This window comes from Aptenodytes patagonicus, chromosome 16 (assembly GCF_965638725.1).
Source record: "Aptenodytes patagonicus chromosome 16, bAptPat1.pri.cur, whole genome shotgun sequence".
Lineage (NCBI taxonomy): Eukaryota > Metazoa > Chordata > Aves > Sphenisciformes > Spheniscidae > Aptenodytes > Aptenodytes patagonicus.
Window position 1 is genome coordinate 11,572,905 of NC_134964.1, and position 22,140 is coordinate 11,595,044.

Consider the following 22,140-nt stretch of genomic DNA (forward strand, 5'->3'; position numbering starts at 1 on the left):
CGGGTGTGCACCCTCCCCGGCCGTGCGACGGGCTCTGACGGCAGCGGGGTGGAGGACGCCAATGCATGCCTGCAGCCACTGCAGGGCAGCCGCCAAGTCTCTAAGGAACGGCTCCATCAACCCAAGGAGCCGGTGAGCCGCTCTGGTCCCCGGTCCAAGGGGCCGTCGACAGCTCTGAGCCACCTCAATGGGCTTGGATGCTCCGGGGGCGATCACCCGCGGTCAGAGTTGAAACCCATCACTTCGCAATTGCAGCCTGGCTATTTAGGGAAAGCACTTCTTGTTTCCCCCGACCCTTTTTCCTCCTGATGGCATCCTGCCCCACGACGGGGAAGGGCTATTCTTAGAGACGTCTATTTTGGGTTGGAATGCTGGAATTAAGATCCTTCCTTCCTTTAAAGAAAACATGCCAAAAGATATTTAGAAAGCTTCACCCCAGTTTGAAGGCTATATTCTGGCTGCTGAGTGATGCAGTTTTATTTGTTAGCTTAACATTTACCGGGGGCTGTGATGTACCAGGAGCCGCGGGCACCACCCAACCACCCTCCTGAGGCTCTGGGAAGTCGGGCGATATTTCCTTTAATGTGCCAAGTAGCTGCTCTGGGGTTTATTCCTTCCCTCTTCCTTGGCAATGCTTTGGGTCAGCTCTGAATAGATTTAGTAAAATATTTTCCATCAAAACCTTTTTTGACAGAAAACGGCTTTTGGACACAAGGGAAACTTTTGTGGAGAAGAAAAGTTAAAATAAAACCTGCTCAGCTGATGTTGGAGACCTTTATTAGAAACCCAAAGTTGTTTTCCTCCTTGAAATGTTTTTGGGAAGGTACTGCTGATGCAAAAGATGCTATTTTTTCAAGGTGAATACAAGTTTGTTGCGGAATTATGAGAAAAGTTCTCATGCAATTATCACTCCTGGACCAGGAATTGCTTGCGAGTGGGTGAATCTGATAGCAGCAGCTCCCAGGCAGAGCTGGGAGCAGACCCTGGGGACATCTCTCTGCTTTACGGCAGTGTTTGCTGCCCCAGCACGGGTCCCCTGCCCCCTGCAGAGATCGGGCAGGAGGTTGGAGGAAAGATTCCCACCGACCGCTTTTGCCTCCAGGCTGGACCACGCCATCCCAGGCTGAGGCACCGCAGCCTCCGGGCTCTCCTACCCCATCCTGGGGCAATAAGGCAACTCTGTTCCTCCTACATAACAACACTCAAAGCTTAAACCGAGGATGAAATGCACATTTCCTCCCTAATGCATGTTTCCCCCAGGGCTACAGGTTGCCAGAGGGCTGCACGGTAGATGTTCAAAGGTGTCTCGAATGCCAAAATAAATGTGGCTTTTCACAGGTAACAATGCAGTAAGATTTCTGGAAAACTGTATAAAGTAATATGTATTCACCTCGCCTTTCAAGTCTATCATCCCGAGGACCTGGAAAGGTTGCTGGTTTTATACAGCAGCTGAGATGCTGAGGTAGCCACAGGACTCCAAGATCCAGGGGCTTGAAAGGAACAAACCCAAACATCTCAGTGCTCACCAGAAAATCAAATTATCTCGTAGCGAAACCTTCCTTTGAAATAGCTAGATGAAATTACATGGCATAAACTTAGAGGCAGCAAGCTTTGGACCAAGGAAGCAGCTCTATTTGCACGGGGGCTGTATCACACTGCTGTGTTTCCTCCACAGAAGCCTCCTCCGATCCCTGCGCAGCCGGCTCAGCACTGACCTGCAACGTGGCAGCCAGGGCTTGCATGGCCCCAGCGAAGCCGCGGCACTGCGCAGTACCAGGGGGGCCCTGGGCTCTCACTCCTACCCTCCTCCATGTTTTCCCTTTCTAACAGCAATACCAATGCAGCAATTTTTGCCTCTTTCTCATCGGGTGCTGGAGAGACCCAGTGCAGGACGAGCACGCTGAGGCTGTAGGTGCCTCCTGCGTGCTCCCCATCACTGGACGATGTTCAGCCGAGGAGAGTAACCACCATCTTCCCCGGGGGTCCCCCGTGCAAACCAGCACGGACTGCTGCTACCTCACTCGTACGCACGCACGCACACTCTATAAGGATTTCAGTATTTTGCTAAACGAAGCAAGTGAAAGCTGATCCTGGCTTCTGGCAGCAGCAGCCCCGTTATTGCTTTAGCAGCCGCAGGCTGAACCTTTACAAGGCAGAGCCAAGAGCCACGACGAGGTCTTGGGCTCTTCAGCCCACGTCAGGGTTTTGTAGCATTCAAATTGGGTCTCTGTGGACACACACAGAGCTGCGGCGTCCTCCAGCCCCGCAGGGTCTGAAACACCCACCGCCCCTTCCACCAGCAGACCACGACCGTCCGTCGGAGGAGCCTGTCCATCCCCAGGCGCCGAGAGCCCGGCATCCTCCTTTGCTCCGTGTCCCCGGCCAGCCTGGGGATGTGACATGACTTTAAAGCAGTGGCGTTATCCCAGGTTTCCTCTAAGTTATCTCATATTATATCTGACTCCGATGAATAATTAACGCAGACTACATCCTGCGCTGAGCTAGCTGGGAGCTGCAATTTCCATTACTTGGGAAATCCTGACTTTAAGGGAGAGATTGATTCTGATTCTGCATAAAAAGCTAGAATTCTTGTGTTTGCCAAGAAACATTTCCTCCCAGCAATCAATTTAGGGCCATTACAATGTTTCACTTCAGTGACTCTTTTCATTATTCCTTTCGTTCCTATGCATTTCTTAAATTATGCACTACATGCGCGTGGAATTATATAATCTATAAAGACAATATAATATTAAAATTTACGGCCTACATTACATGAAATTAATTTAAGTGACAGAACAGAAACATTCTGCTTCTGCTGGAGTTTTGAAACTGTCCAAACAAAATATTTCAACTTCTTTTTGCTGCTGGAAAATGTTGTTGGAATCAGCACATTTCTACTACATGGCTCAAGTTCAATTAACCTGCATTTTCATATGGAAAATTATACTGAGAATAATTTTGCAGTGGCTTTAATAACTGAGATACTCCCATCCTACTCATCCCCAAAACACTCTCACCTATCTTTTATTTGCTGATGTTAAAATGCTGTGCCAACAGATAAGCAACAAAGACAGAAACTGAGACCATGTTTTTCCAACCTCATACTCCAATCCTGAAAGTTGGCACAAAAAGGCTACTGAGAGGCTCAGAGCAATTTCATCCCCATTCACTTCTCCATGGGCTGCTCTGGATTAAAAATAACTAACTTCTGCTGGGTTTGACGGGCAAAATCTCTACTTCTCTATACCAACAAAACACGCAATAGGCCTTTTACGTGACTTGACTGTGCTGGATGCAACGTGATGAGAAATATGGATATATAGATATATAGATAGATATACACACCCACAAGGTCTTTTGAATACTTTGATTTCACAAGGAGACATGGAAAAAAAAGGGAGTGCAGAAAGAGCACAGTCAGTGAAGGGGATTTGCTGCACGTTGGGATCCTGAGGATACAAAAGATGATGAAAGCCACCTCTGAACGGAGCGGGACTGCAGACTAATTAGTTGCAATGACTGAAAACGCCACTTTTGTTTGCTCTACAGCAGCCGGTGCTCGGTGCTCTCTCTGCCTTCAAAGGGTTTTCAGTAGCAAATACCGCTTTGTTGGAAACACACCACGGACAAGAGAGAAGGGCAAATCTTTTGAGGGTGCCAGGACGTATCTCAGTGTCTCCTTCAGGGCTCAGGTGGGCCCTTGGGGCTTGTTTCTGCAGGGCAGCACAGCCCTTCCTGCCCTTGCCCTCTCCCATGAGGGCCCTAACATCCCGCACTGACCTATGCATTACAGGCCATTTTGCAACAACAAAAATGCTCTTTTCTTCCAGCAACTATTGCTACTTGGCACTCAGAGAGCTACCTTTTTTCACCGCCTCCAAAACAAGCTGCCTTTCAAGTGTATTTTACCCCTGGCAGCCCATTGCCTGTGACGACAACGTGGGTCTCATCTGCAACGAGACGACCAACTTCCCGTGAAAAAACAAGGATGACGTTTCCAAAAGCACCTGTACAACAGCCAGTGCACGGGATGGGGAAAGCCGCAAGGCAGCTCCACACCCTCCCCTGGGCTGCGCCGGGGCCAGACAGGATTTTGCCGGAGGATGCCAGACCCCGGCGCCCTGCGCTGAGCATCACCGAACCAGCCAGGCACCAACGGCGCAGAGCTCAGCAGAGACACTGCCTTGGGACCCTCTCACCAGCTAATGTGCTACATGCTCTCCCCTGGGCTTGACGGCTCAGTGGTGACCTGTGTGTCTGCCTGTCAGCCTCAGCCATTTGTAAAGCTCCCTAATAGCGAGATCCAGACCTTGCACTTAAAAAAAAGCAAATTACATCAGGCTGCATTTGTCAGGGTCAGGTTGAGTGAAGCCAGGCCAGGCTGGTGCCTTCCAGGAACAGCCCTGCCGTACAACCCATCCATCCATCCCACTGACGTGTCCGCTCTGCCCCTTCCCCGGCCACGGGAGATCTTCCTTCTCAGCCTGCGGCTAAATCTTTATCTTTTGCAGGAACTAAGCATGGGTTTGGTTTTCTGCAGCTTATTCCAGCTACTGACAGACATTCCTGTGTTAATCCTAGGGAAAGGAGAACCGGGAGCCACTCTCCAAGGGTGGGTTGATTTGGGTGCAGCCCAAATGCGGCAGCGCTATGCCAGCTTAAAGGGACACACTGCCCGCATAGGTGAGCTCGGTGACCAGCCAGCCCAAAAATGGAGACAAGGATGGAGTACAAGGCAGGGACCAATCCTGCACTGCCTCTAGGAAAACCACATTTTGCAGCAAAGGCAGGATAAAAGCAGCCTCTGCCTTTCTGCACGCAGAAAGATGCCTGCATCACCCAAAGCAACCAACAGCACAGCCCCAGCGGGGCTGCAACGCCGAGGGGGGCGGCACTGCAAACTCAGGCATGGCTCTTAACCAGGTGAGGAGTGCAATGTCCAAGGTTTTTATAAGCAACCTATGAAAATAGAAATATTGGCACAGAACTTCACTCGGAAGCAGTCAGGGCCGCACACTGTGGTGCCAGGGAGCTTGCTGAAAGGCGACGTGATCGGACGTACGAGGGGCAGTGCCCCAGCCCTGCTCTTCCCAGCAGCTAAACCCTTCCCTGGAAAGCTTCCAAAAAGAGAAAAGGGAGCTGACACACAGCATGAAAAATGTAAAAGCTAATGGCCGCACTTCAGCAAGATTATAATAAAATAAAAACACGACAGACATTGTTAGGCAAACACAGCTAGAGACGTTGCTATGAGCCCCACCTGCAATAAAGCCTAATCTCAGGACTAGAGACAGCTTATTTTGAGGGCCCATAAAGTGCCAGCATACGTACAAAACACACTGTAAGGGCTTGGGAGCAATGCTAGAGCCAATGTCACTTTTGCCTCTTGTGCAAAGAGGAGTTTCGCCCTGGCTGAGCTCCTCTCTGCCTGCTCTTCAGGAACAATGCACAAACATTTCTAGCAGAGCACTCCCCGTGCCACGGCTGCCCGGCCCCTGCCTTGGCTTGATGGATTTTTAAACATAGAAACAAAAGGGTGCATCACCTTGTCCCTCCCTCCTCCCCGCCGCGAGGACACACGTCCTGGCAAAAGGGACTGGCGGTGAGAGATTTATGCAGGACATCTGGGGGACTCTGAGAGCCCCAGGATGGTGTGTCTGGCACAGAGAGGGCTCATCCATATCAAGAAGTTTTCTTCTGTTGTCTAAGCACAGCCACCTCCCCAGAGATGCCTCTGCCTGCACAGCGCGGCCACCCCTTTCCCGTCCCCTCGCAGTAGCCCTGCAGGCGCGGGTGCACCGGCCGAGCCGCCAGCCCACGTACCCCTGGGCCGGCTCTCCGGTTCCTGCACGCACTCACTTTATTTCCATATATGCGGCTTTCTGCAACCAACGCCTTCTACTTTTTGAACCACAATACAAAAATCTGAGCGTTTGGGAAGGGAGCCACATCCAACGTGCTTGGCACAAACCTCCCAGAGCGACTTAAACTGTCCTTCTTGCTACAACCCGCACACAGTTTTGCTCCTTTTTCCTGGGAAGAGCTGCTGCATTGCCCTAACTTCTCTTTGCATCCTTTAATTTCTGGAAAGTTGCCACTAAATTGCTCCCTGCTGCCCCGAGCAGTGGGGTTGGGGGATTAAAACAGGCTGCTGAAGTGCTCCACGGTCCTGGGGAAATCACAGCTGTGGGATGCTTGTGCCATTGCTCAGAGCACACACAGCCCTACCTGCTGCGTCTAATCTCCACCGGGCCACGGAGCAGGGAGGAGAGGCACAGCGACCCGCCCAAACGCACTGGCACGGAGATAAGGGAAATAACACTGCCTCAGCAAAAACCACAGGTAAAAAAAAATATATGAAAGAGCAAGGAGTGCTGCTGAATCATCAGACACCAGGAAGCCTGGTAAACATGACAGCAGTAAATAGTTGGGGAGCACAAGGTATTTTTTCTTAAGAAAACCTCTTGAAATTTCCGGTAACGTTAATTCAGGGTAGATTTGAGCGAACAGCTTTCTGCATTTGAAAAGAAGAGAAGAAACTTTTTCCAGGCGAGCTCTTGGCATGCCCCAAATATGCCTTTTAAGTAGAACAGCATGAGAAAAGATATCTAAGTCCTTTACAAACACGCTAGGAGTATGTGCAGAGCATAGGGCAGAAACCGCTGGGAGCGTTCACGCAGGGCCTGGGAAGGATCAGCACAGCCGTGCACAGCACCGCACAGAAGCGGCTTTTGTTCCAGCAGCAATTAGTGCATTCCTGCAGAGCCCCGTGGCCCGAGAGAAGAGGCATCCCTTGTCCCAGCCTCCAGCCCCACGCTCCTGCTGAGACACCCAGGCCAGTGGGGGGGATGACGGACGGCGTCCCGAAAGGAGGCTTGGGATGCTGCCTCTGCCAGTGAAACAACTCTGGGAATGCAAGGAGGACATGGCGGCAAAGCGTGGGGGAGCATCCACAGCCGTGCCAGGGAGGGAGGGATGGCACCGGGCTCCATAGGGACAGGGCTCTGCCCCTGGGATGGGGCCCTGCCTAGCCAGCCCTCGGTTTTGGTTCTCTCTCCTACCTTGGGCCACCCACAGTGAAGCCTCATGTGTCAGCTGGTGGCCCAGTCCCCAACCTCTCCCGTCCTGGTAGTGTCCACCAGGAGACATCTACTAGGCATCTAAGAAATGGATACAGGTACCAGTCTCCTTCCAGTGACTATAAAGTGAGTCCAAAAGGGTAACGTGGATGAGACATCCAGCTCTGAGATGACTAAATCAGAAATAATTCTTCCCTCTGTGCATTTAACGTCATCGTATAAGGCAGCATCTTCCCACGAGCACAGTGCGCTGCTTAATCTGATGGGTGTAGGAGGTCCCAATCCTGCCATGCACTCGACCCATCTATTTGACGACAAACACAGCGGGACTCCCACTGTGCCCAGCAGAACCAGTCTCCGGTGTAAGCGGAGCTGCTTGCAGAGATGAGATCAGGCAAAAGGTCAGGGGGTTTCTGAGCTGCTAACACAGCGCCCTGCCTCAAGAGGCTGGAGAGAGATCGTCTGCAGAGCATTTAGGAATCCCCAACGGAAAGCACGTAGAAATGCACTTCAGAGTGGAAAATATTATAAAGCCCAAACTCCTAATATAACTGAAGAGGCTCCGGTTAAAAAGACACATATTTGGCTTCTACTTATCTGGAGTATTACTGAAAAAAAGGGGTTTTTCTTCCACTGTGAGGTGCAAACCCTGTGCCGCCCTCCCCTCTGATGCACACACAACCGAGTGCCAAGCACACATCCACCCCTCAACCCACCCGAAAATGCAGACACTGGTAAGCCCAGTGTCACTCTTTGCCCGTCCTTCTCCGCAGCAGCCCTCCAGCAGATCAGCAGCACGATTCCCGCTTTATACAGGGAGAGATCTCTGTCTCCAGAGCAAAAGCAGACACGTCTTGCATTGACACAGCTTCTTCAAGGTACTCAGATGTACAACGTCAGCAGGGTGAGGGCACAGGGAGCAGGGCTCACGGCTCCACCCCAGCAGTCCCACACGGTGCCCGATGTCACCCTGGCTTCCAGCCACGACCTCTTCCAGGGACGACTGTAGTGTGTCACAAGCAAAATGAGAGAAAGCCGGAGGGTGTCAGCAAGGGCAGGGCCCTCGGTAATGCTCATGGAGATGCACCCTAGCCGTTCCTACGTGATTCACATATCCCGCCGTGGCAGAGATAGGCTGAAACGTCTCTGCCGACCCAAGGTGGCACTAAGGTCAACCTGGATACGAGGGCATCACCTGGGCTGCGCCAAGTAGTCCCCGACATCGGTCTTTCATAGGAGGAATGAAAGCAGCCCCTGCATGCTGCCCAGCATACATCTGCCACAGGGAAAGCCTTCTCCTGCAGGCACAGCTGCAGCCCCGAAACGTCACCCGCATTTCAACCAGCTACACGGGAGCATCACTTTAACAGCGTTGTCTCTAACCTGCCTTTAAAGCCCTCGCTGCACCAAAGCTTAACAACCACCATCACCACCGGGAAGCTGAAGGTTATTTCAAAGGGGTTTGGACCTTCCCAGGCTTTGGGACCTTTACAGGTCCTGTGCAGCCACTGCTGCCTGGGGTAGTGGCCATCACTCACGAGTGAATCCCATATGCGGCATAAGAAACACATTGACCTTAAAATAGTTGTCAAGGAGGGAAGTTTGTCTAATACTGACGTACGGAAGCAGAACAACGCTGTCCCCGTAGGTGTGTCTCAGGTGTTCACACAGTGGGTGACATCTAAAGGTAAGGCTGGGGATCCACGCGTGGAGCTATTTAGTCATGCAACAACAGTATTTCCCTGTTTAGGGGAAAAAAATTAAACTACCTTTAAAGGAAGGTGGTCTGTGATGGCCATAGCACACACATGCACACCCCTTTTTGCACCCTCGTTTTTCAGGTGGGTTCTTGTGTGCTGACAAAAGGGGCTCAGCACCCAAAGCACAGCCTTGGGAGCCAGGCTGGCATCCAGAACTCCACTCACGCAGATCAGATCTAATTGTGCCATCAATTTTATTTAATTACGTTCTTGCTTTCCCCAATTCACTTACACTCTACTTTGCCATCCATGACAGGGCTGCAATTGCAGCAGGCAGTACCCTGGCAGGCAGCAAGCTGCCTGCAATTAGTATCTGAATCGATGTTATTCGAAGCTGCGTGTGGGCGTTGCACTGCCAGCAAGCAGATTTTTGTGCAAGCCCTTTCCAGCTGACCAAAATGCAAATGGGGGCAGAGACAAGTCCAGAAGTAAGAGGAACCCAGTCCCAAAAGCTGCTGCAGATTCGGAAGCAGCTTGCTGAACTCTGCGTATTTTGCACTAATGGTTTCTGTCAAAATTGTGTTTAGCTCCAATGTTGTCAGTGAGCGTCAGTCCGGGTCTGACAGGGGCGAAAAGGCTCTAATAAGAATTGGCAGAGTTGCCTTGGGCCCTACCTTGCACCATCAGAGTCAATACTAGGGTTTTTCAGCTAACTGCACCAGGGCTTTCTAGAGTGGCCTTTGTGCAACACAGTTAAAACATCTTTAAAAAACCTCCGCAGATAAATAAGCAGGGAAAAAAACACAGAGAAAGAAGAAAGAAATTGTGAGCTTTCTTCTGACTTAAACCTTACATCTCTTCAGCTCCCCCCCAAATAATTTTTGATGAAAACATTTTCTAATGGAATAATATTCACATTTAACTAACTGATTTTTCTGTAGCTAATAACGTTATTTTGAATGGCTGAATCCAATTATTTTCATCTCCGTACAAAAGCAGCACAACGATAGCATGCATGCCGTCTATGGGATCAGTACCCCAAACCCAACAGAAACCTCCCAGATAGAATAGTTTGGGGGGGGGGGGAATAATTGTAATCTTATCTATTGCTATCAGCCTTGCAAAGTGATAATCGGAGACGGAGCCCAAGCATAAATCCCAGCCCCTCCTGTGTGACCAGGGTACTGCAGCCGGTGCGGTGACGCTCCCGGCGTGTGCCAAGGGAAGGGCACGGGTTGCACCGAAGGCACTGGCGCTCCCCGGGGAGCTCTCCTGCATTACGATCGGCAACACAAACGCCACCGCTGCCAGCAAGGATCAGCTCGTGCACAGCCACCCATTCGCCAGGACAGCACGTGGCCTTGGCCAGCCCCTCCAGGCACCCTGCCTGGGAGGGAAGCGTCTAAATATTTTACCTTTAGTTCATTAGCCCTAAAACCCTCTCTTGAGTTGTGGGCAGTGCTATAAAAGTCTTAGTCATGCAGCATCTCAGGGAGACTCACAGCTCGTGCCGACAGACCTCCGCTTCTTAAAACAACTGCGAGTTGTCCCCGTTACCCCCATCCCTGGTGCTGCAGGGTAGGAGCACGGGAGATGCCGCATCCATCCCACAAAGGGCTGCAAGAAGATTAGGGATGGTAACTCCAAATGTCTTTAATAAAGTTTAGGTGTCTTTTTTGCAGCGTGCAGGGCAGAGGAAGCTAGGACAGGTGAGATTTCTCTGGAGGAGATTTCTGTTCTTGCAGGGTTGGTTAGATGAAATACTTTCCCCTTACAGCTCATTGTGCTTGGGCATGCCGAAGTCAGTCTTGCACAGAGACTGGGGTTGGGGGAAGGACCCTGTTATAGGCTTCTGCTGTCTGATACTGTGATAACAGGGCTCAGAGTAATAATGACGACAACTGTTTACAAAAGGATTTGATCCTATCCACACAGACAGGACCCAGCTTTCTTATGAACCGGGGGTCATGAGAAATTACGGCGTTTTCTGTATTTGCTACCAAAAAACGCTCAGCATGGCTTTGTAGCTATTGCAAAGTGATGCAGGCAGCCCATGGGCAAAGGCTCCCTCCTGAGCAGAGGCCAAACACCGTGTCCTGGCTGCGGGGTTAGGCAGTGGTAGACCTCGAGGCGTGAGGAACCTCAACTTTGGAGACAAGGTCTCCCTTGGAGGAGGTGGCTCGTTTCTGGCCTCTGTCTGCATTTCAGAGCTGGCAGAGCACAGCAAACACCAGCAAACTTGTTCCTTTGCTTATTGTTATTTTGACCGGCTTTTTATTAAGGTTGAAGATCAAGGCCCTGCCGACCCTTTGGGCTGAGCAGTTCGCATCTGAGTACATATTCAGGAAGGCTGGAGGGCCGGCACCCGCCGGCAACTGCCAAAACAAATGGTTGTATTATCCAACAGTTTCCTCCCGCGAGACCCGATTCATGAAAGAGAAAATCAAAGCCAAGAAGCCTTAGGTGTGGAGCAGCAGCCCAACAAAAATAAGGCCCCATGAATTAGGCTGTAACACGTAACACCTCTGGTTTTCTTCATCACATGCATGTGGTTAAGAACACACATATGGTGAAATGCAGGTTTCTGGAGGAAAATTACTTTTACCAGGGGAAAGAGGAAACAACAACAACCACCCAGAGTGGGGGAGTCCCAAGGTGACTGCACATTGAGTCCTGGTCTTCAGGGCTGCCCTCCCCGCTCAGCCAAGCGTGCTGTGGCCACCTCTCCCATCGCGCCCACTTACAACTGCTCCCCCCCAGCACCAATGCTCCAGCCCAGTGCATCTCACACCCATACAGCCCCCACGGGAGCTCGTGGTCCATTTCCCACCGCCTGCACACTCAAGTCACTTCCTCGCATCTCCATGCTTGCAAAGAAACTCCGACACATCAAAACTAGCTGTCTGCAAGAGCAAGGTGATGAGACGTTAGGACAGCAGTACAATACCAGTTGGGAGATGCTTTCATTTCAGAGGGATGATGGGAATAATGTATTAAGTGTTGGTTCTTCTATGGTTCATGGCAACATCTTCTAAATGCTTTGTGCTAATGGTTTTAATCACTGTTCTCCTGCAGAGACGAAAATGAAACTGCACTGAGGCAAAAGCAAAAGATTTTGCATTTCTAGAGGGAATCTCGGACTCCGCATGTTTTGGGCCAAGAAAATAATCTCAATTCTGCATCTGCTTGCCCTTATCTGCTCAGAAGGCCACAACAGGATCAGGAGGAGTTGCCTACAGGCAAGCACTGGCCACCACAACGTGCCTTCCCTGCCAGCCAGGCTGGGCATGGGGCACAGTGCCAGGTATGGCATCTCCATCCTGCACCAGTGTGGGAGTTCCCCCCCAAGATGGATTTTTTCCAAGCCTTTTTGCTGTCAGACCAACCCTTTCACTTGACATAAGGAAGCCAGAGCAGGAACTAGAGCAGCACACGTGGGCGATACAGAAGGGAACTCCTCAGTGAATCACTTGCTCCTGTCCATGAAAATGCCCCGCCACTGTCATTTACATAATTAATGCCTCTCGTCCCAAGGGTTCCTGAATTGCTTGAAAGATACTGAATATAGTATCTCTCCTGCAACAACCACACAATGCTAAAGAAGCCACAGACATCTCTGGGGAAGAAGCAGCAGGTGTTACAATGCTACAGGACACCGATAGCTGGGACCAAAATTACTGGGAAGGTGTACAAGCATTTGGCCATAAAAACGGTCTTAACATCTCTATTCTTGTAAAAAGCATCTTAGAACTTAAGGGTCACAAGGATTTTGGTTTTATCTCATCTGAAAGACGGTACCTCCCCCTAGCTCCATGCCGAGGAACTGGTTCAGTAATGGCTCTTCAAAACATCTGCCGCTTGGAGGTCCCCTGAAGCATCTGAGGACTTCTCCAGACCCCCCATACCATGATGGGATATTTCCAGTTGACCCTCTCGAAACTTTTTATAGGAAAAAAGAAAGAAAAACCAGATTAAAAGGTTTAGTGGAGCATAGCGGGACAACAAGCCCTTGGATGCCACAAGTGAAAAGACACAAATAAGATGGGTCTCAACTTCTGAGGCTCTGTCCCTTGTCCTTCAGCTCCTCTCTGCCCATCTACACACCCCTTCCCCAGATCACCCAGGTCCTAAGCAAAAACAGAGCCCAAAAGTGATGTGATGGAAAGAAAAAGCACAGCTCAGAGAAGGTTAGATTTCTCCAGCACCAAGAATGGCCCCAGAAGCACAACCTGCCCACTAGAAATCCCACAACACTGGAGACAACAACGTCCTTACCTTCAGACTACTGAAAAGAGAGACCCTTTCCAAAATTTAAATTGCAATTGAAAAGCACTGATATTTAATTAAAAGAAGTATCTTTCACTTCCACCCCAGACTTTACAAAAGGCTGTGTCCACACAGGTTTGCCCTCATGATCAAGAACAACACGTTTGCATTCACGTTACCCCTTGTTATTCACTTCTCCTCCCTTCTTTAGAAGTAGAAAAATCAAATACGTGAACATGAGTGCGGGTATACTGTATTTTATAACAGCTGTAACACTGCCGGTATTGCAACCCGGGGGCTGCAGCTTGTGCGGAACCAGCCTTTGAGGCCTTGGCTTCAAGAGCAGATGCAGCAATGAGGGGCTACCTGCAAGCTGATGAGGGCACAGCCTGTACTGATTCAGGCTCTCGAAGAGAAAAGGAGTAAAAGGGTGGAGAGCATCCACCCTGTTCCCTGGGTACATCTTGAAGAACCAGTATTTATTGTCTAAATAAGTTATTGTATCCCATGCGTTACCCAGGTTTTCCAGCTGGAAGCCCAGGCAGTCCTATGCAGCACGTTGCTGTAGGACCCAGCTATACCAAGTGATACCCATATTTCTTGAACATTTAGTTGCTGTCTTTCCCATTTGATTGTCACCTGAATTTTCCACATGCCCTCTGCTTTAGGGACCGATTTTAGGCCAATGGCCTCCGGCCCGTGGTGGCATTCGCTAACAGAGGAGGCGGGCGTGAAGGCAGGTTCACACGGGAGCAAGCAACAGCACTTGCACAGCTAGGCTACTGCTGGCGGTGCTCAGAGGATGTAACCAAGGCCACAGCCAGAGGCAAATTACTGTCACAAGATCTCCACTGCAGACTTCTACTTTCTGTGGGAAGGAGATGCATGGCTTAGCAAGGCTGGGAATTATTTTTGAGTGAAAAGCCTGTACAGAAATGCACAAGATGCAGTGTTCTGCATTTCCCAGCAGACAACTTGCACCATAATCTCTCACCCCAGCTGGCCCTGGCCCCATACAGGATGCACAGATAAGTCCTGCACTGCCAGACATGAGGTTTCCCTCTGCCACGCTTGCAGCAATGGGAACGGAGACGCCAGGAGCAGCAAGAGCTCCCGGAGGTGTCCAGGGGTTTGAAGCCAGAAGGCACAGCATGCACCGGAGTGCCAGCAGGGCATGCCATTCCCTGCAGGGCATCGCTACCCACCCACAAAGCCTCCTCAAAAGGTCATGTCTCCCTGCGACGGATGGCGACAGTTAAATTCATTCCACGCAACGGGCCGGGTGGTGATTCATGAAGCTGTGCCTTGGGTTGTGCTAGCAGGACACAGCTGGAACAACAGGTGCAAAGTACAGCGTGCTCCAGGGAGCAGAGGGATACATGCCACCAATGAGAGGTCACAGCTGGGCAAAGGAGGTGGCAAAGAGGATCTGCAAAGAAGTGAGAAAAATCTGCCACCTCCATGTCCTGCCAGCCCAGGAAGAAACAAGAGCTGAGACAAGGGGAAGATGAGAGGGTGCTGCGGCATCCCTTGGGGCAAGGCGTTACCCATGAAGCAGCCAGGCAGCTCCAGGAGATTCTCCTACTTGGGCAATCCCCATCTTTCCCCAGCACTGTGGACCAGGGGGATCTGCGGTCCTTCCCTCCTGAACCCGGTCATCTCATGGTGTTGCAACTCCGACAGCTTGAGAAACAGTAATTTGTGGGAACAAAATGAGGTTCCCAGGCTTGGTTTTGTTCCAGGGTTTTTGTGAAATCTGGGACATCTTTCACCCTTTTCAGGCCTTCTCACCATCCCTCCCAGGAACAGCTAAGGGCAACGTGGACATCTCATGAAGGTGGGCATGGCAGACCTCAGCTCAAAGGACATAGAGCTGGGTACACCTGGGCGCAGCTCCTGTCCCAAGGCCAGTCTGACCAGTGGGTGTCCATCTCTACCTCTCTGACAGTCTACTCAAATTCAGAAACCTTCTGGACAAAAGTGTTTCCAGGTCAGAGAGATTTCAAGAAATTGACATTTTCCAAAGGGGTAAAAAAATAATCTTAGTAAACTTTTTCAACAATTCAACTTCAGGTTTTTTTGGCTTATTTTCAAGAGACACCACCAATTTAAATACATTGGAATTCATGGGACTCAGCAAGGCATCCCACCACTCTCTTGGCAGACATGACTCCTATTCCTATATTCTCCATTGCTATTTCCACCAACGGACATCTTCCTTACATGCTCTGCCTTATTAATAGCGTGCCTGCCATCCCCACTCCAGCTCACTAAGGCCATCTCGAGATGGTGGGGGGCTCTCACAGCCAGCGGGCTGGGGAGTCCCGAGGGCTCTGCATCGCATTCCCGGAGCTGGTCCACAACACGTGAACACGTGCATCTGCACATACCTCTGCGACAGACAAACATCAGCAGAGGGGAAGGGAAAGAGGGAGGCATCAGAAGATACACAGAAGTTGTGACAAACCATCCCACACAGGCAGGGGCCCCTTCTGCTCATAAATATCCTGCAGATACAGTCAAATTTGGACCAGCAATGCCTCAAGCCCAGGGAAGCATGGCTGGAGAATATCCACCCAGGAGTACCTCTGAAGGTCTCTGCTTATGTGACACTTGAAGTGTGGTCTTAAATGACTCAGTGGTCCAAATTTGTCTCACCTAACTTTAGACACTTTGCTAAGTAGGAGACATGGTTCCCTGGGGAGTTGGTGGTGAGAGGGTAGGAGTCAAACAAGGGTGGACGGACGCGGCCCCAGCAGCCTTCGTTCCCTCTGATGCACACACACAGACTTCCTTGCACCGCCACACACATCCCTTCTCCTCATCCTCCGCTCCATTTATAAAGGAAAAGAAATGTCCCTCCAGCAAAGTCAGGAGCTACGTTGTGGTTTTAATTTCACTACAGGCTTTTTATAGCTTCCAGGGAAAAAAAGCCCTGTAACGTGAGAAGGTCGGGGTAATGTGACCAACGTGCTCAGCGCTGCCAGGGCCAGAGGCGAACGCTGCCGAGAGCAGCCAAGCACAGAAACGCAAACCTGCCATCAGCAAACCAGGCTGACACGGCCCCGAGCAGCCCTCGGCACGATGCAGAGCCCACCGCAAGGGAAAGAAGCTTCACTTCTCATGCTCTGTTCCAGTTGATGCATCAGCCTCGCTCAGCTGATGAGTGCAGTTACACAAGGAGCACCGATGACCTATTCTGACACGGGGCTGGTGTTCAGTGGCTTCGGGATCATGAGCAGCTGCTCACAAGTACCAGGGCAGGACGCTGGGTCTAGTGCTTCATTTTAACACCGCAAAGCACTTTGAAGGAGCTGTTGGCTCCGCAGATCTTTACATTGGATTGCAGAGAGCATATTTGCGCTTAAGTCAATATGAGACTAACCGTTTGGGAAAGCAAAGAATTCAGACCCAGGTTCTGTTCCCTTTAACATGAGGAAACTTTGGGGGGGAAAAAAGCCTGGAAAACAAATTTATCCAAGTTGGTTGGAATCTGAAAGCAAAACCATGGAGGCACGAGGTCAAAGCCCAAAATGAGAAACAAACTGGACAGACCCCCCCACCCCCCCCCCCCCCCCGCATCGGAAGAGCTGCTTGGGAGCAGCCTGGAGGGGGAACAGCGGGGAGGCTGCGGGGCTGGCAGGGCTGCGGCGGAGGCAGCACGACACCTGCCCGCACTACGCGTGCACAGCCCGCCCGGGCTCTCCCGCCCTCCCGTTCCTCACCAAAGTGCTCATTCACAAACTCTGCAGCCCAAACTGCCCTTGCTGCCACAGCAACGAGCGCTTCAGGAAGTCTAAAAGGGTAACAGGAAAAACAGCAAAGGCTGCACAGAGCCGCACTCGGCAGCTACGCACCGGCAGCACCACCCACCAGCTTGCCCACTCGCCCTCTTGGGTGTTTATGTAGCATCATGAAATCCTGTATAACCCAACGGGGCTTTGCTGGTTTCTGAAACGTTTGTGTCTTAACAGAGCCTCATTCAAACACGTCGCTAACGAGTTTTCCACTGAGCAAAACCGGGGATGCTCTCGGGGACAGCTCTGAAACGGAGCCTGTGTTTGGATCCAACCGCTGGCCAAAATTGGGATCCTTGTTTCAGATCAGATTGAAAAAAAACCCAACAAACACCCAAGTGGGGCATTCATCCCCAGCTTCAACCCCTTTCGAAGACAAGTCATTTTTACCTGTCTCAGAGCAGAGGCGCCTGCTCTCCCTCTCTGCAGAGCCACCCGAGACGTGCAGACAGCCAAAGGAAAGGAAGAGAAGTCACCCCACCAGTGACAGAAGAACCCCAGACCCACTTTCAGAAGGGATTTAGGAGGATTTAAGGAGCCTGTTTTTGAGATTTAGACATGCTTTTTTTTCCCAAATTAATATGAAGTGAGAGTCTAGAGTGTTTGGTACACAAATCTCTTCACCACAGCAGGACCTCAGCCAGGGCAAGGGCAGAGGAGACACTTGGTAAGTCCACACTATTTGTCCCTTTTCCTCCTCCGCTCGTAGCCTGCTCCCCAGCCCACTGCGTAGATCAAACCCTGCCATTTAGCAGGTCATGGCAGGAAAACCAGCCCCCACCGCACAAACCATGTTTCATAAGGAGATTGCATTTCAGAGAGAAAACCTCCAGCATTTGGCTCCGTAAGCCTACGGTGAATGACCCACGCGGGCTGGGTGCTCGTAGAGCCCCGTCCAGCCCAGCGGATCGTATCCACGCACGCAGCCTGGTGTCCTCACCGCCGCTCCCCACGGGAAGGCAGCTCAGCAGGACTTGCAAATATTTTGTGTTCGAGAAGAGCGAGCGCTTGCCAGGAGTTCTCATAAAGGCTACGGCACGCTGGGATTGGTTCCCAGTTCCCGGTCCAAAATATCCCTTAAACATTAATGCTCAAGGCATGCCACAACAAACCCAATTATCTGCTGGGACTTGCGGCAGGGACTGACTCCCTGGGAGTGTTTTCCTGTCCATTTTTAGCCTCGGTATAATTAGAGCTATATTGCTCTATGGATATTCCGCTTTACCCCACCTCTTAATGCAATGCCTGTTACATCTTTTAGGGGAAGCTGCACGTAGATGTTTAATGACTGCTCTTTCTGAAGGCCTGGATTATGTCCTTGCAAGCTTTCCTCAGCTTGGAGTCACCCTTTTAGACCTCAGATGCAAAAAAAAAAGATTAAAATTAAAAAAAATGAAGAGGCAAAAGGGAAAGAGAAGGGAGGAAAGGCAGAGGGCTGGAGCCTGAAAGGCCCAGGAAACACCAACCACCTTGCAAACCAACCAGCCCTAGCAAAACTTCTGCAAGTATGTTGCTGTCATGCCTGGACAATAGCAGAGTGAGATGCTGCAAACGGGACGCAGAGAGCCTCCTTTGAAATACCTCCTTAATAGCCAGAGGTTGCTATGGGGAAGATATTCAGTCATCCTGGAGGGTCAGGGAAAAGCCCTGGGCAGGAGATATTGGACTTGATGCTGTTAGGATACCCACACCCTTGCTGACACCAGTGGGAAACCCCTGGTTTGCCGCAAAGGAAAGGAGCGGGCAACACAACCCCATCTAAGATGACCTCAGTCAAATTATAAAAGCAGCTGCACTCAGCATGATCCCAGCTGGTCACCAGCCACAAGACCAGAGGTGCAACCCCACCAAGACAAATGTTAGAAAACATGCAGTGGCTTTTGGCTGGGAGCTTGCAGAGGGTCCTTCTGCCTGGGGTGAGGCACCCATAGCCTCCAGGAGACCTCTGTCCCCAAGAAAAACTGCGTCAGCCCTGGGCAACGGTGCACCGAAGGGATGGGGAGGGAAGGCGAGGTGGCTCGCCTGGAATTCAGGCAATGTGGCCATTAGTCTTGGAGGACTGCGCTGTTACAGGGAGGGGGAGGAAGAGTTTTCCAGGGCGAAAGTGCTTATTCATCACCAGAACTCATTTGGAAATTGTCCAAAACCCGGCTGTTTGAAGAAGTGAAACTTCTCCTCAGCATGTCCCTCTTCCGACATAACTTTGAAGAAAGGTTTCTCCTGCCTGCGGTGGGATTGGGGGCAGAAGTTCACTGTGGGGCTGTCCCTCCCAGGCAGGGCTCCCTCTCTACTTTTTGGCTCTACTTCTTCATCAGAAAACTTGTACCAGTCTCAGCCTCTCCTGCTGCAGGAAAAGAAACTGAGTTGTAGGGAAATACAGTAGTTGGGAAAAAAATCTCTTCCTATGCAGCCCTAGTCCCCGTCCTGGGGTGCCGTGCCCGGGGAGCACAGCAGGCAGGGCATCTTAGCACTCAAAACTGCCACAGAGTTGCTCCCAGGAGTGCCACCAGCACCTGCAGAGCTGCAGGAGCACGAGCACAGGCTTGGGCAAACCTAAGGGTGGTGGGATGGAGGGACCTGTATGAAAACAAAAGAGAAAGTGAAAGACCGGCTGGGAGAGCAGCAGGAAACTGCAGGAGAGAAAAAGAACTCGGGGACGTGTCCAGGCAGGAGAGGGACCATAGCACAGTGTTAGGGGCTGTCCTGGAGAGCCCATTGCTGTACTCCTGCCTGTAGCAATGGGGGCACACGTGGGAGAAACCGAGACTTACAGGAGTAGCTGAGCTGTTGCAATGAATTTAATACCAGCTTTATGTATCACAAACCTTTACAGGTATTGCTCTGAAGCGATACAAGGTCTGATCCCCAGATGCTCCTCACATCCCAACCCTCACACTAGCACTGCACTGTTGAGCAGAGCTGGCCAAAGGGAAGAGCAGGCAGAGAGGCGTGACAGCCCCCGCTTCGCATTACCCATCTCAGCAAGGCCGGATCCAGCAGTCCTGGAGCCCCATCCCACTGCTGGGGCAGCTGCACCCTGCAGGACATGGGCTTCTTTCCACACCTCGGAAAAAATCCCCACAGCTACAAACGCAGCGTAAATGCTGGCAGATAAACAGATAGGAGAGGCACCGAGAGCTGCTGTGACTGTCAGGAATGAGCATTTCCCATGTGCATTAACCTGGTGCGTCTCGGGGCACCGAAAGGAAACTTTGCATAGCTCCTGCCAGGTGTCTGTTCGATAGCACAGCCTGCACACCTTGACCTTTAAGACAGATCAAATAAAATAAGTTTCTTTTGGGGGGGATAATAAGAGATAATTAAAAATTAAATATAGACATCTTAAATTCCACCTATTGCCTGGCCCCCTGTTGATCCCAGCTACGCAGGCAGAGGCTGACCACCGAGCTGGCCTGGGGCTTAGCCCCACATCAACCTCCGCCGCCTGGGTCACTACCCAGATCACTCCAGTACACGAGGCCATGAAAGCCCAATGCTGCGAGTGCCTCCTCCAGTCCCCATGTTTGCAAGTCTCAGGCTCTGAAAAGCCAAGCTCCAAGTGCAGAAGCTCACCCTCCTGCCCAGCCCTCACCTGCTGCTCTGAGCCCCAAGAGATGCTGGCAGCCTCAAAAAATCGAGGCATTTCCCTTGCAGGGACATGGTTTGTCTCTGCTCTTTCATCTTTTATTAGATAACCCTCAGCCCTCGTTATCTCTGCTTTTTTTAACAAGGTTAGTTTATGCCAGCCTAAGACCAGGGAGCAACCGAGCTGCTTTCACGAGCCAAATGCAGTCAAGGAAGGGTTAAACAGTTTTTCCTATTCTGTCCTGTCCTTAGCCACAGGCTCTGGTTCTTCCTCCACCTACCTCTGGTCTTTTCTCAGTTTCACAAGGCTATGGCTGGGGTTTACTGACTATATAGCTAACACCTCAAGAACATTAATGTGCAGCAACCTTGATGTCCCCAGCCTAGGACATCCCTAGCTCTCCACATGAACCAATCAAGCAGACCCCAGCCCAACCCATGGGGCTGGGGGAGCTCAGTCTTAATGTGAGCCAGGCTGCAGGGTCAGGCCCAAGGGGGTTTGACACCAGAACAAACACATCAGCCAGAACCCCTTTGCTCCGAGCTCTTCAGCAGGATGCTTTTAATCCTGGCGGGAGCCCACAGCATGGAGCGCATCAGCTGCAGTGCAAACTGAGAGGCTGGAACAAAGCCAGGGGAGCTATCTTCAAAGGATCAAACCCATAATTTTTACCTTCTGTTTCAGAATCATTGATCTGCCTTATTTGCAGTGTTGGAAGCAAAGGGTCTGGCCAAATTTTGGAATGAAGTTCACTTCTGCATGAAGACTCACTCTCCACCTACTTCAAATCCCACCTCTCAGTCCCTGGCTGGAGAAACTGCTGCCATGTCTTCCTGCCAGCTCTGCCTGCTCAGCCCCGGGCCAGCCCACCTGCAGACAGCAAAGCAGGAGGCTGGATCAGAAGCTGATGGGTCCTCGGCAGCTTGGTAAATGGAGCTGCTTAAGGTTAAAGTCAGCACAAAGGCAAGTGAGACCTAGAGCTGTTCTGCATGGCCAAGCTGAGCGTGACCACACCAGGAATGTCACTAGAGGAGTAACGGCCATCTGCAGTGAAGAGTATCCCACTGAGCTTTGGCTTTAATTAAAACCATTTTGTTTTTCCCCCATAAAACAGATATTTAGATCAAAAATTGCATTTTGTTGGATGTTATGTTCTTGTACCAATACCACTCTGAATACCCTAGAAATGAGGAGGAGTTGGAAATTACACCCAGGATGTGTCTCAGGCTTTGGGGTACCCCGTGGTTTCACACCAAGCCCCAGACCAACGGCCCTTCCCTCAGTTTGGGCCTGACCATTTTCCCAGGAGGCACCAAACCGCTGCGTCTGCTCACATCCCAGCAAAGACACTTGCACCGGGGACAGGCCAAATGCCACCAGCCTCCATGAAGCTGGGGTTCACCTCAGGCCAGCTACGCTCACACCAGATGGAGGAACTGACTCTGTTGCAGGGGCAGGAACAGACTCGGGTTCCTCAACTGACTGCCTTCACCCACAAAACCTCTTTCGCGGGTGGAAATCAGTTTTTAAAGACAGGGGAAAGCATGAATCTTCACCCACCCTCCTGTATCATTATGGGGAAAGAGTTTGCATGGCTGCAAGCACCAAACTCACTATGAAATCTCCCCATCCCGCTGACTAGAGGCTCTTCAGGGGTCCACTCGGACCAGCCTCTCCAAGCAGGATGCATTTTTCCATGCTAAGCTTCAGCC

The 22,140-nt window shown here is 51.1% G+C and overlaps 1 protein-coding gene across 2 annotated transcripts in view; it reads right to left on the reverse strand.

The window, feature by feature from the left end:
- TEKT3 (tektin 3) overlaps window positions 1-22,140 on the reverse strand; it is an 84,014-nt gene that overhangs the window by 22,847 nt on the left and 39,027 nt on the right. The window lies entirely within an intron of this gene.